Source organism: Solenopsis invicta, chromosome 16 (genome assembly GCF_016802725.1).
Source record: "Solenopsis invicta isolate M01_SB chromosome 16, UNIL_Sinv_3.0, whole genome shotgun sequence".
Lineage (NCBI taxonomy): Eukaryota > Metazoa > Arthropoda > Insecta > Hymenoptera > Formicidae > Solenopsis > Solenopsis invicta.
The window spans coordinates 12,134,062-12,148,722 of record NC_052679.1 but is presented as its reverse complement, the minus strand read 5'-3'; positions in this window follow the sequence as shown (position 1 = coordinate 12,148,722).

Sequence of the window (14,661 nt, the reverse complement as noted above, 5' to 3'; positions counted from 1 at the left end):
ATTATTTTTCAAACAAATTTTCGTATTCGAGTAAATTTCTTTATGTAATTAAAAATTAAAACAGCGTGCAACCAACCGTGGAATACCGTATACCGCCGCGCTGTTATACATCACAAGGTCGCATATGGCTAATATACCTCAAGATCGCATACGACTGACTAATGTATGCCAGCGCCACTCTGTGTCGAAAATGTGAAAGGGAGAATTCCTGAAAGGCAATGACGACGACGAACAAGACGTATTTTAATATGAAAATATAGAGATCTAAACTTTGCATTGCGATATCTCCGCTCGTAGGGCACGGAGAGAAAAAATAAAACTACTTTAATTATGCAGTTTTTCCCAAGCTATCGATTAAGACTACTTAGAACTTGATCGGTTCAGCCGTTACTGAGATCTAATAATCTCGTTATGTTTGAACTGGCTAACTTGCGTAAAAAAGGTTCGGTCTTTTCTTGCTTTGTTCATTCAGAGAAAAGAAAAACATAAGCGCGCGACGCGACTGCATCTCTTGATTGTAACAATTTCCCTTCTTTTTATTTTCTTTCTTTTATGCATACGTCGCACTTACATTTGTATTATACGCTAACGTTTAAGTTTATTAAGTTTATTAATTAACAATTGCGTTTAACGTGTGAGAAAGCAAACGGCAGATATCTTTACTTACTTTAAATTAAAACCTTTAAAACTTTTGTAGAATACTTTTGAGTGTTAAATTTTCAAACGTTAAACGTAATAAAGAAGAGAAGTCTCTTCTGTTACTCTCTGCCGACTGCAAGACGCGTCAGTTACGATAGACTTCTAAGAATCATGTATTGAGCGATCAGATGTCCGTGAGAAACTATGGTTTGCCGTTTGCCTTCGCTCGTATATTAGTTACTGGAAAAATGTGCGTTAGAATTTAGACTGCAGAAAAGAAAAGAAAAACAAAAAAAAACCTTTTGGAACTCAGCGCGAGTTTATTCAATAATTTTAGATTCGACATTTTTTTTTCTTGTTTCTTTTAGATTTAAATAAATTTTAGATTTTTCTTCTTTGATCGCGTTTTTTGTGTCTTTTTATTCCAATTTAGAGGTTGGGAAAAGGACCCTAATACTAAGGCACTAATTATATAGGAAATTGGATTTCGGTGAAATCGCGTAATTTTTTAATATGTTGTGGCTTATAACCTACTGAACAAAAAATGTAATGGGCACAAAACTAAATAATGAACAGTTTTTGAGCTACAGCCAGTCAAACATGAAAAATTATGGTCTACGCGAGTACTATATCCTTACTCTTGGCATAACCCAAGACCAACGACATGGTAGAGGGCTGGTCCCGTGTGTGTGTGTGTGTGTGTGTGTGTGTGTGTGTGTGTGCGCGCGCGTGCGCGTGTGTGAATGTGTGTGAGTGTGTGTGAGAAGGAGAATGCCTGACTGAATGCAGGCAGGAGAGTAAGTGAGAGCGTTAAGGCAAAAACAAGAAAACGGTGAACGAAAAAGAGAGCGAGCGTGAGGATGAGTGTATATGAAATGAGAAGGCGTGAGAAAGAGCGAGAAGCAGCTGCTTCAGAGAATGGATCGAGATCGACAGTAAGGAGTCGGCACGGGAGAGATAGAGTGAGAGTTCGTAAATAAATTCATTGAGTCTTTGCACAACAATTAATAGTCTCATTTTATTAAAATGTCACTGATTGTTCAGAATACGCGACAACGTCTGAAGCATGAACACCGTTCAAATCAATAAAACGCACTCGCAAACGCCACGCGAAATCTCCGATCCTCGGCGACGATGCAAAATGTTTGGTGCTCTCAGCGATACGTTTGGCGCTCTCAGCTTACAGCAGCATAACAGCTTGTTCAAAATATGTGTTCACAATCAACAGTGTAACAATTTATGCATAACCCGAGTTTGTGTTATCGAGTCCGTTTTCCCGTGACACTTAAAGTTCGGTGCAATTATTTGCTGACTATCTTGCGGACGCGATCTCGTTTGAACGACTTCTCTCAAGCTTCTGCCCGAGAATTGGCAGGAATTCGATTTGCCAAATTTTCTTATCCGAGAGGGGGCAACCAATGTTCTAGATCGTTTGGTCGGAAACCGCTTCACGCTTTTTTTGCATGCAAATATAGAGCTTCAACACACCCATAAATATGTTATTGAAATTGGTTCACGTGGAATATTCATGTGAACGAAACTAATTTCGAACGGCTCGATATTCACAATGTGAATATGGAGAACAAAACGGAAATAACAATGCTAAATTTGAAATACTTATTTAATTTTGAATAGGCGCGAACGATTTACCGAACGGAATTGCAAAGAAGTAAAATACTAAATATAATAGCGTGAATTTAATTTGACTTTAATTTGCTACGATTCTTAACATTTCTTTTTTAATTTCCTCTGCGTGCGTTAATTATTAAGACACGTGCGAATATATGCTCAATTTGAAGTTGCGTTAATTTTGTAACAATGCACCCTTAAAAAGCCGATGCATCGTTTCCGGCGGACAACAGCCGAAGGCCTGGCCAGGCTCTAGAAAAACGGCCACAGGCGCATCGCGCCTAATAATTAACACATTGCGGCACCAAAGCTGACAGCCGGAGCCGGCCGTTAACTGGGCACGACCCGCGCATGTGAAAAACTGGCGTGCACGCGCAACACGACGCAGCTTTCCACCGGGTATACCACCGGCGCGCAACGAAGAACGGGACACATAGAGAGGGGAAAACAGCGCGCTGGAAATACGTGCAGCACCTTCGAAGCGCCTCCAAAGAAGAGCAAAGCAAACCGAACGTGCCAATCGCCAGGTATAAATCGCCCAGCAATCAACCGGGCATTCTCGGCAAGCCGGCTAGACTCCAGAACCCCCGCTCCGTCCCTCGTCGCGCAGAAAAATGGTCGAGGTTTTCGGCCGCTCCCGAGGTTCTCGGGCAGCGACACTCCAGCCGACGTCCACCCGCCGTGCCAAAATCGCACTCGAGGTTCTCGGGCACGACCTAAGGTTCTCAGGAACCGGCGGTTCCCTTTCCAATCTACATGGCTATCACGTCCAGACCATCCGACGCGCTTCCCGCCATAGCAACTCGCGGCCACTCAAATACGTCACGCTCGCCGACGCCGTAGACCGCGCTACCCGCATACGCAACCGATGACGCCCTTCCCAGGCACCGCGCTGGAACTGCGCTTGTACCCACACTGTATATATTTGCACATGTCTCATTTTCTATTTTTCTGTTATCCGCGTCGCACTCTAAATGTGATTTAGATTGTCAAATACTTCTTTGTCTTTATTATTCTTCATTAATAAATAAGCAATCAGAATACCAAAAACACTCTCGCTTACCGATTCTCTGTTTCCCTCTCGCTCGAAATTAATTCTTAATCCCATCGTCAAACCCATGTTGCTAACTGAGACCGCGCATTAAAAATTTTGGTTATTATAAATTTAATCTGCGATTAATTAATAAGCCGCGTTAGAGAACAAAGGAAAATTTCCTAAGCGTCAAAGTGCGATAAGCCGTGCGCAAAACGCCGCACGGCTGCGCCACGACACATCTTACGTTCGCGCGCGGGGAAATAATTATTTATCAAATATGTAAGGAGAAGCTTTAGCTAAAATAACACATTTGATTTTTGCAGTGTACCATATATACACACGGTGCGGCAATTTCAGACCGTCGCGCCGTGCCAATTCAGACAAGAACGCGTCACCTTTTCCGCCGCGCGCTGTTGCCTACGAACTAGGCGCGATGGCGCGGCATCACTGCACATTGGCTTAAACGTTCTATTTTATAACTTGATAATTATAACAAATATCGCAAAATGGTATAAGACTTTTTTGTCCCTTTTCATCTCCTTTATGTTCTCAAAACGGTAGGTTTCTTAGTTTCCGGACACCCTGTATATATACATATATATAGATACAGACACATATATTGTAACGTGGCAGATTTTCTGCCTCGCCGCTGAATATCTTTGCCTCCGCGGAGCGTGAGTACATGCCTGTGACCGAGCCAGGCAATCTTTGAGAGCGAGACATTTCCGGTGGGATTGCGATGAGATTTATAAATTTTATTCTTATTCAAATCACGCTTTAATTTCATGTAATTTCATCATCTCTTGACGAATTCCACAGAAAAACGGACATCGGAGGATGCCAACAGCAGCGGAGACGCGGGGGAAGAAGTCGTTCTGTACGTTTATGACTACCGATAGAGAGCGGAAGAAGAAAATCCGCGACAGTACGAGCGCCGCAAAGGAGGCTCGCCCGCAAGAGGAATTAGATGGCCAGAATTCGACAAGCGAGTGGCCAAAACAAAAACCGTCGGATGTCGGTGGGCTCATTAGTGATCAGAGAAAGATCGCCGAGAGAGTGAGCGTCGTGCATAACCCATAAATATTGCAAGGGGGGCGACGAGAATGACAATTGGTACCAGGGATCGCAAGGTACCTGCGGAAACCTGAGGCAATACGGCCTTGCCGCTGCCAGGATAACAACAGGCGCTAATTGGCCATGACGCAACGTGCGAGGACAATGTGCACTCCGTGAGATGAGGCGCGCTCATCCATCGCACATCGAACGCAATTCTTCCTGCTTTTGCGTGCAAACCGGCACAGGTTAGAGCAAGCAAATTATCTCCCAATGTTGTCGGAGTGACGGTAAAGTGCCTGACCCAAACGATTTTCCCAGCGAGCCCAAGGATATGAGGCCGAAAAGAACCAGCGATGTCAACGAGGTAACCCTCTCGTTAAGCCTGTAAAGCCACGAACGGGCCGAGCAGACATACTCGTGTTCTACGGTTGCAAGCCCCTTCTTTGTGTTAGCGTCGGTGCTACGTCCGCGTTTGGCGATTGGCCGCGCACCTTTTTGTGACGGAGCAAGCCATCTCAAGCGCGAAGAGATCCCTGATAAAAATTACAGACAGAAACTAACAGAAACAGGCAAGATTTCTATCTGTTTCTAACTGCAAGCTGTCCGTTTGCAAATACAACATGCGGATAGAAAATCTACATTTATAGAAGTAGATCCTCTTCATCTCCGTCTGCATCTTGTCCGTAAACACATTTTCTCTGCATCTGTCCGCGATTACGGACAGCAATATTGTCCGTTTTTATCCACATCGTGTCCATAATCACATTTCACCTGTATCTGTAATTGCATACAGAAGTTCTCTCTGTTTCTGTTTGCATCCTATATGCCGCAATTTTTATCTGTACATGTCCGCAATTACGTGCACAAATCCTATCCGTTTCTATCCGCATTGTATTCGTCGCAATTTCTATCCGCATCTGTCCGCAATTATGTGAACGAATCCTATCCGTTTTTATCCGCATTGTATCCATCACGACTTCTGTCTGCTTTTGTCCGCGATTACGTGAACGAATCCTATCCATTTCTATCCGCATAGTATCCATCGCGATTTCTGTCTGTTTCTGTTCGCGATTATGTGAACAAATCTTATCCATTTATATCCGCATTGTATCCGTTGCGATTTCTATCCGCATCTGTCTGCGAGTACATACAGAAGACCTATCCGTTTCTATCCACATTGTATCCGTTGCGATTTCTGTCTGCTTCTATTTGCAATTACGGACAACAATCCGTTTGTTTCTATCCGCATCTTGACCGGAATTACATTTCATCTCAATCTGTCTGCAATTGCGTACAAAAGTTCTGTCAGTTTTTGTCTGCATTCTCTACGCCACAATTTCTGTCCGCATCTGTCTGCAATTACGTACCGGAATTTTATATGTGTTTATCCGCATTGTATTCGTCGCGATTTCTGCTTCTGTCCGCGATTATGGACAACAATCCGTCCGTTTCTATCTGCATTTTGTCCGGAATTACATTTCATCTGTATCAGTCTGCAATTGCGTATAGAATTTTTGTCAGTTTCTGTCTGCATTCTATATATTAAATTCAACATATTATGTATTTCACATTTTCTTTAGACTCCGCGCTCTTATATTCTTCGACGACATGTTATAACTCTTTTGTTTTGTAGAACGCTGCGCGATCGCGAGCCAGCGCAAGACGCTACTGTCTAAGCGACGCCTGCCGGTTGAGCGATCGCCTGTTGCTCTCTGTCCGCCAGTTCCCGGCCTCTAGCACACATCGTAATAAACTCGTTCCTTTCCTAAATCATTCTTCGTTTGCCTTTCCTGCCTAATAGTAACAGGTTATGGGCCCAAGTCTTAATTAAAACAAAACTTCGAGGAATACGTGAGAACTTGTAAGTATCGTGTGCCGTCTGTCCGTTGGTGATCTTTTTGTTCTGACCGCACGAGGTGCACGTCGAAAATCTTCCGACGCTTCGTGGTTCTGTTCCTGCAAGAACTGGTGTACACGTGTTAAGCCGTCGCCTGGTTGACGCGCGTTGTGATCTTGTCTGGACTGAAATTGCGAAACGAAAGAACAATGGCAAACTCTGTTATAAACTTAAAAAATGTGACGAAATTTGATGGACAGACTTTCCAGCTCTGGAAATTTCAAATAAGGGCGATCTTTATAGCTTACAATTTACTTGACATAGTCAATGGAACCGCAGTGAAACTAGAAGCGGCGGGACAGCAGCAAACCGCTTGGATACAGAGGAACGCAAAGGCGACGGTGCTTATGTCGGCCGCAATGCACCCTACGCAATTGGAACACCTAACAACATGCGACAGTACCGCTGAAATGTGAAAAAAGCCATCGGCGATCCACGAACAGACTAGTGCAACGAGCAAGTTATTGCTCACGACGAGGTTTCATGAGTACCACATGAAACCCGGCGATTCAGTCTCGCAGCATATCACTAAGGTGGAAAACATGGCGAGACAATTGAAGGATGTCGGCGAAGCGGTCTCCGATGTAACAATAATGACGAAGATCCTTGAATCTCTACCGTCGAAATACAACGCCTTCGTGACTGCCTGGGACAGCGTGGAGGAGGCGAGTCAAACCATTTTTAATCTGACCCAAAGGCTTATTAAGCAGGAAAGCCAACTCACCGCGACTGATGAGGCAGCGAGCGCATTAGCAGCCGTCAACCTGAAATATCACAAGAAAGGATCGAGAACAGGGAAACCGCGTCAACCCCAAGAAAACAATACCGAACACGGAAAGTACAAAGGTTTTAAGTATCATTATTGCCATAATAAAGAGCACATCGCGCGACATTGTAAAGAAAAGCATAACGCTCGGAAAGGCCAGGACGAAAAGAAACGCGGCGCAAATCGCGAGAGCGGCCCCACGACGCGTTTGTCGCGAGTAGTGACATCTCTGCTATTGTACGCTTATTGTACGAACGCAGACGACGCATGGTTCTCTGATAGTGGCGCATCGCGACACATGAGTTTTCGGAAAGAATGGTTCGCGGAATTTGAAACATGTAGCGGCGTAACCGTAAGTCTCGGTGATAACTCACTTCTCGAAGTCAAAGGCCGCAGTATGATTTTTATAAAGAAATTAGTAAATGGCAAATGGCAAGACGGTAAATTAGAGAATGTCCTGTACGTCCCGTTGTTGCGAAAAAACTTGTTTTCGATCGGCGCCTGTACCGCGAGGGGGCACGTATTTGTTATTCGAGACGGCGGAATCGATATCTATTCAAAGAAAACAAACTAATCGCGCATAGTGTCAAGTAGGAAAATAACTTGTGTAAGCTAGCGTTTATCGTGACTATGAAACACGAAGCAAATGTCGTTGGGGAACACCTTAAGCTCTGGCACGACCGTTTAGGCCACGTCAATAATAAATATTTACGGGCGGCAATTGAGAATAATCTGGTCGACGGTATGAAGACTTCTGAGATGTCGGATTTCTTTTGCAAGGATTGTTGATACAGTAAACAGCATCGTCTTGCATTCAAAAATAAAAATCCAAGAAAAATATCAAAGCCCGGCGAATTCATTCACACTGATCTGTGTGGGCCGATGCAAACTCCGTCAATCGGAGGCGCGAAATATTTCATCCTGTTCAAGGATGATTGTACCGGATTTCGTCATGTATATTTTTTATGACATAAAGATGATGCATTCGGCATTTTCAAAGAATGCGAGACGATAGTCTTTAATAAATTCAATCGAAGGGTTCAAACAATACGTTTCGACAACGGCACGGAGTATTCAAACCGTCGATTTCGCGATTACCTAAAGTCACGTGGCATTCAACTGGAATGCTTTGCACCGTACACTCCAGAGCAAAATGGCTCTTCGGAACGCGAGATGCGTACCATCGTAGAAAACGCTCGAACAGTGTTGTTAGCAAAAAAGTTGCCTACTCTGGGCTGAGGCCGTTACGGCTGTTTATGTGCTGAATAGAACGCCATCATCTCGGTCAAAATTAACAACGCCATACGAAGCATGGACAGGTAAAAAGCCGAAGTTGTCACACGCGAAAATCTTCGGGTGTATAGCATATGTTCATGTCCCGGAACAACAAAGAAAAAAATGGGATCCAAAATCTAGAAAACTTATTTTTGTCAATTATCAAGGCGACTTAAAAAACTACCGGTTGATAGACCCAGAGACGAATAAAATAACAATTTTGCGAGATGTTAGTTTCAATGAATACGCTGAATCAACATTTGAGCGCCCTGTCGCGAGTTTGTCCCTACCAAGCGAGAGAGCTGTGTTAAATGACGCCTGAACAGACAAATGAGTGTCCTCAACGCGAAAATGCGCAACGCAAAGTCGTGCCGGATGCTCTTAACTCACGACCAAATCTCAGAGATCGCAACTCGCTGCGTCCGCCGTGTCGATACAAAGCTTGTTTTGTCTCGTACGCTGAACCGAATACATATAACAAAACTGTGACCACGGAAGATTTGGAAAATGGATTTAAGCTATCCGCAAAGAGTTAGCAGCTCACGAGTAGAATCAAACGTGGGAAATAGTGCCTTTGCTCCGCGATCGTAAAGCCATAGGGTACAAGTGGGTTTTTAAAATAAAAAGCTACGCGTTTTAAAGCACGTTTATGCGCTCAAAGCGTCTCCCAGAAAGCTGGGATAGATTATAATGAGATCTTCTCCCCTGTTGTGCAATACGATTCTGTTCGAACGCTTTTATCAATCGCTGCAGTGAACGATTTAAAAATTTATCAATTTGATGTTAAAACCGCGTATTTGAACAGTAATTTAGAAGAAGAAATTTATATGCGCGCTTCCGAAGGAAAGCCCGAATATCCCAAACGATAATCTAGTATGCAAGCTTAATAAAGCGTTATACGGCCTAAAGCAAGCCGGTCGATGTTGGAACAAAAAGTTTGATGCATTCTTAAAGAAATTCGAGTTTGTCCAGAACAGCGCTGACAAATGCGTCTATCTCGGTTCAATTAATAATGATAAAGCGTACCTCGCACTATATGTAGACGATGGCCTGCTAATGGCCTCAAAAATCGAGACTATCAATTTAATTTTAATTGCTTTAAAGAATAGCTTCGACGTCACTGCCGATGAAGCCGACTACTTTGTAGGAATGCAAATCGAGAGAGATCGTTTTAACAGAAAGATTTTAATTCATCAAAGTAAATATATTGATTCTATCTTGCACAGATTCGCAATGTGTGATGCGCAGATTGTAAGTGTACCTGCAGATCCTCATGTTACCCTTGAAAAGTGTCCCAATAATGACGAGTTACATGACATTCCGTATCGTAAAGCTGTCGGCTTGCTCTTATTTGTGTCATTAGTCTCAAAGCCCGACGTATCATAACGTACGCTGTCGGATTCGTAAGCAAATATTCAGAAAAGCATGGTAACTCTCATTGGCAAACCGTTAAGCGAATATTTCGATACTTAAAAGGAACTAAAGTTTGGGTATAATGTACACGAATAGTGGGAGCAAACTTGATTTGGCAGGTTTCTCAGATTCCGACTATGCCGGTGACAAAAACATTAGGCGCCTCACAACTGGCTACTTGTTCGAATTAACACAGAGGCCTATTACGTGAGGCTCAAAGCGACACAGTACCATTAGTCTTAGTACCACCGAGGCGGAATTCATCGCGGCAAGCAAAGCCACGCGAGAAGCAATTTGGTTGCGTAAACTATTGAGTGATATCGGACATCCATGTAAAATGCCTTCTCCTTTGTACGCAGATAGTCAAAGTGCAATTAGATTGACAAAGAATCCAGAGTTTCATCAACTCACAAAACACATCAATGTCCAACACCACTTCATAAAAGAAAAATACGAGAGCGGGGAGATCGACCTTGACTACATACGTTCAAAAGATCAAAAAACAGATCTATTAACCAAACTAATAGCATATGATCACTTCCAGAAATTACGGCAAAACATAAATGTAACCGACGTACCAAAAACGCTCAATCAGTGGGAGTGTTAGATTCAATATGTATTTCACATCTTCTTTATACTCCGCGCTCTTATATTCTTAGACGACATGTTGTAACTTTTTTGTTTTGTACAACACTGCGCGACCGCGAGCCAGCGCGAAGTGCTACTGTCTAAGCGACGCCTACCGGTTGAGCGATCGCCTGTCGCTCTCTGTCCGCCAGTTCCCGACTTCTAGCACACATCGTAATAAACTTGTTCCTTTCCTAAATCATTCTTCGATTGACTTCCCTGCCTAATAGTAACACTATACGCCACGATTTCTGTCCGCGTCTGTCTGCAATTACGTACCGGAATTCTATGTGTTTATTCGCATTGTATTCGTCGCGATTTCTGTCTGCTTCTGTCCGCGATTACGTGAACGAATCCTATCCGTTTCTATCCGCATTGTATCCGTTGCGATTTCTATCCGCATTTGTCTGCGATTACGTACAGAAGACCTATCTGTTTCTATTCACATTGTATCCGTCGCGATTTCTGTCTGCTTCTATCCGTGATTACAGATAACAATCCGTCCGTTTCTATCGGCATCTTGGCCGAAATCACATTTCATCTGTATCTGTCTGCAATTGCGTACAGAAGTTCTGTCAGTTTCTGTCTGCATTCTATACGCCACGATTTCTGTCCGCATTTGTCTGCAATTACGTACCGGAATTCTATGTGTTTATCCGCATTGTATTCGTCGCGATTTCTGTCTGCTTTTGTACGCGATTACGTGAACAAATCCTATCCGTTTCTATCCGCATTGTATCCGCAATTTTATCTGCATCTGTTTGCGATTACGAACAACAATCCTGTCTGTTTCTATCTGCATCTTGTCCGTAATCACATTTCATCTGTATCTGTCTGCAATTACGTACAGGAATCCTGTCCGTATCTATCCGCATTGTATCCGTCGAGATTTTTATCTACATCTGACACTGAAATCCTATGTGCAAACTAAGTTGGCAACAAAAGAGCAAAATTATATCACCAGTTAATGAAATTTCAAGAGCCAGTATGATGTGTTATTATTCATAAATTTGAAAAAAAAATGATAAATAATAACACATACTGACAGCAAACTGACGGCTCCTCATGAGCTCGCATTTGTATATGTCATAATGACAACACCATGAGAACAAAATGATGGCACATATGATATCAAAAGTTTGACACAAGAAGCAGAATACTGATGAATCTTGTTAAAGTTCTTAAATTGCCGTTTGTTGTCAACAATTTATTGACATGACAATATTCGGTCCCGCCGTGTGTAAAGCCCCACGCGAACAAATGAGTACTGGCGCCACGCCGCGAGGGATTTCTCGTGAGTCAAGTGCGGCCACAGGCGTTACATCTAAATGCCACCGTGGCCAACTTATCAGCTTACATTTTAATGAGAAAGAGCTGCTTGTTGTAATCTCGAGGGGCGGATCCCGATAGCGCACGGGACCGATAGCCCACCACCACTCACAGTGGCCAATGCCTAGAGTTTTTTCGTTGGTTGGGTTAGATAAGTCAAGATGATTAGTTGGTGGGCTATTGCATCGTGCGCTATCGGATCCCGTCCAATCTTGAGACAAATACTCGCTCTCATTTTTTTGTCAAACGTGTCGTGTGTGGAACGCTGTTCCACATAAAATTTTGTATTTTTACATGTAAATAATTAACTTATTTTCATATCAAATGTAAGGCATTTATATTTTTGCAAATGTCGTTATCATGTTGCTGTCATCATGCTGTATATTACAGATACCACATCGTGACAAGTTGTTCTCACGTTGTTATCAAGATGCCGTCAACATGCCGTCAATATGCTGTTAAACGCGGACAGCAAACTGATAGCAACAGTTGCTATCATGTTGTTATCATACGTCATATTCTTTGAGTATAATGAAGTAATGCCATCAAGATGCTATCAATTTGCCATCATCGAATTTAGAATTCATGTGAGGGCAAGATTTCACACATAATAAAAAAGCACCTTGTCTCTAGTTTGTCAACATTAGTTGCTGAAACGGTTAACAGCAGCATAACGACATTTGAACTCATTTAGCTATCTGGGAAAGATACCCAGGTCTGCTTAGATCTGCTCTGAAATAGACCCAGAACAGACAAAACGAACAATACTTTTAATAATACTTAAATTAAAATAAAATTAGGTAGCATGTCATTTACACAACAAAAACAGCAATTTTTCGTAAAAATGCAATTTTTCAGAAAAAAATCGGAATTTTTTTGGTTTTTTTCCAGCGATTTTTTTAAACTATAATTGCGTTTACTGGGAATTATCTATGAGTGGAAAATTACAATTTATATGACCGTTGCATGTAACGTACAGATTATATTTCGTGTATTTACCGTTGTGTTAACGTTGCTATCATATAATTTTGTTTGCTGAGATATTACTTTTTTCCGCAATTGCGCCTTACATAGAAGGTTTGCAAACCCGAAAATTCAAAAAATTCTGAAATTTTGTGTACACATAAAAGAGTTTATCTATAACACAAAAATATTTTTTATTTGTTTCTCCCAATTTCAGTTTAAGGGGGTGAAACATTCCTTTAAAGAAAATAGGTTTTTTTCTTTTAAAGCTTATTCTATATATACGCTTCAAAAGAAACTATAAGAGATAGAGAAAAATGTTCTAAATAAAAATTGCATTGCTCGAAGAGTACTTTATAACAGCAAAAAAAATTTTTTCTTAAATTTTTTTTATACGTTCTCCTACCACTTACCCTATTTTTTTCAAAATTTTTATTTTTTTTTATAAGAAAAATAAAACTTATATTATTACAAATTCAACGATATATGATAAAGTTATGACATTTCCATTTTCCAAAAATAATTAAAATACCACCCCATAACGCATAGTACGCGCACCCATCGTAGCAGTCGAGTTCCAAAAACTCATTATTATTTTATTATTTCAATTATTATTACTATTAGTATTAAAAAATTCTTATTTTAATATTCACTGTATTATACTGATTTGTCTTTAACGCTCTTTCGCGTAATACGCGAATAGCGATACGTATGAGAAGAATCCATTCCAACGCGGAAAAATCGAGCGCTCGAACTAGTACGTATAGCGTGCATATATAAGGAGTTTATTACTATTGTTCAAGAATAGTACATCGGAAAGACACTTTGTTATATACCAGGTGTACAAGTATGAAATGCGAATTTAAGATAACAGATGGTGCACTAATCCATTGTGTAGTATAAAGACTTGACGTATATGCTATTTTGTTGTACCATCAACAAGAGTCAACGCGCACAACTGTAAATTGAAAAAGTGTTTGCATAGTATTGTTTTGCTGTGTTCAATATGTTGAAATTTGTGTTCAATAAAGAGCATTCGCGGACAGAGTTAATTTTTTTTTTTATTTGAACAAAAATTGCTGCTGAATCATACCAATTACTTCGAGAAGCTTATGGTGAACATACTTTATTGCAAGATACGTGTAAACGATGGTTTCGGCGTTTCAAAAGTGGTGATTTTGATGCTGCAGACAAGAAACACGGAAAAACACCAAAAAGATACGAAGATGGATTGTAAACATTGTTGGACGAAAACGATTCACAAACACGAAAACAACTCACGAACTTGGTTAGGTGGCGCGATAGTGTATGAATGTGAATGGAGATAGAGTGAGGCTGAGTATGAGTGTTTGTGGTATATTAGGAAGTATTAGAAAGTAAAGAGGTACAAACTAAAGAGGTAAGAAAATAGAGGAGACGGGTAATTGGAGGCGGATATAGAGGAAAAGAAATTAAGGAGATATTGTAAAACATACGTGAAAAGAACAAGAATAGGTTAGAGCAGACAATGAGGTGGGAGAATCCGGAAAAGCCGGTGAGATAGGAATTAAACATGGAAGGTAAGGAAAATAAAGAGGGCAAAGAGAAAGAGTGTTAGGAGAATAGGTCAGAGGAATAAATTGGTAGAAATAAAGGCAGAAACAGCTATAGAAAAGAAAAGGAGATAGGTAATGTAAGAAATCAGGCAGAATGGTTTATGGAGAATGAGTGGCATATTGTAAATAAGAGAAAGAATAAATGAAAGGAGATTGGAAGGAATGTATAGAAGTACAGAGACAGTGAGAAGAGTAATAGTATAAGAAAGAAGTAGCAAAAGAAAATTAGAATGTAAGGTAGGACCAGGAATAGACATAAGTACAGATATAGATATTGTAAAAGTAAACGTAAAGAAAATAGAAATGTAAAGGTATAGTTGAATGTATAAGTAATTAGTTAATTAAAGATCCTGGGTGGCTTGGTATATGAAGAAGGAGAGGAAACTCAGATCACCGGCCGTTGAAGATTGAGGTTATGAAGCATAAAGGATGAAAA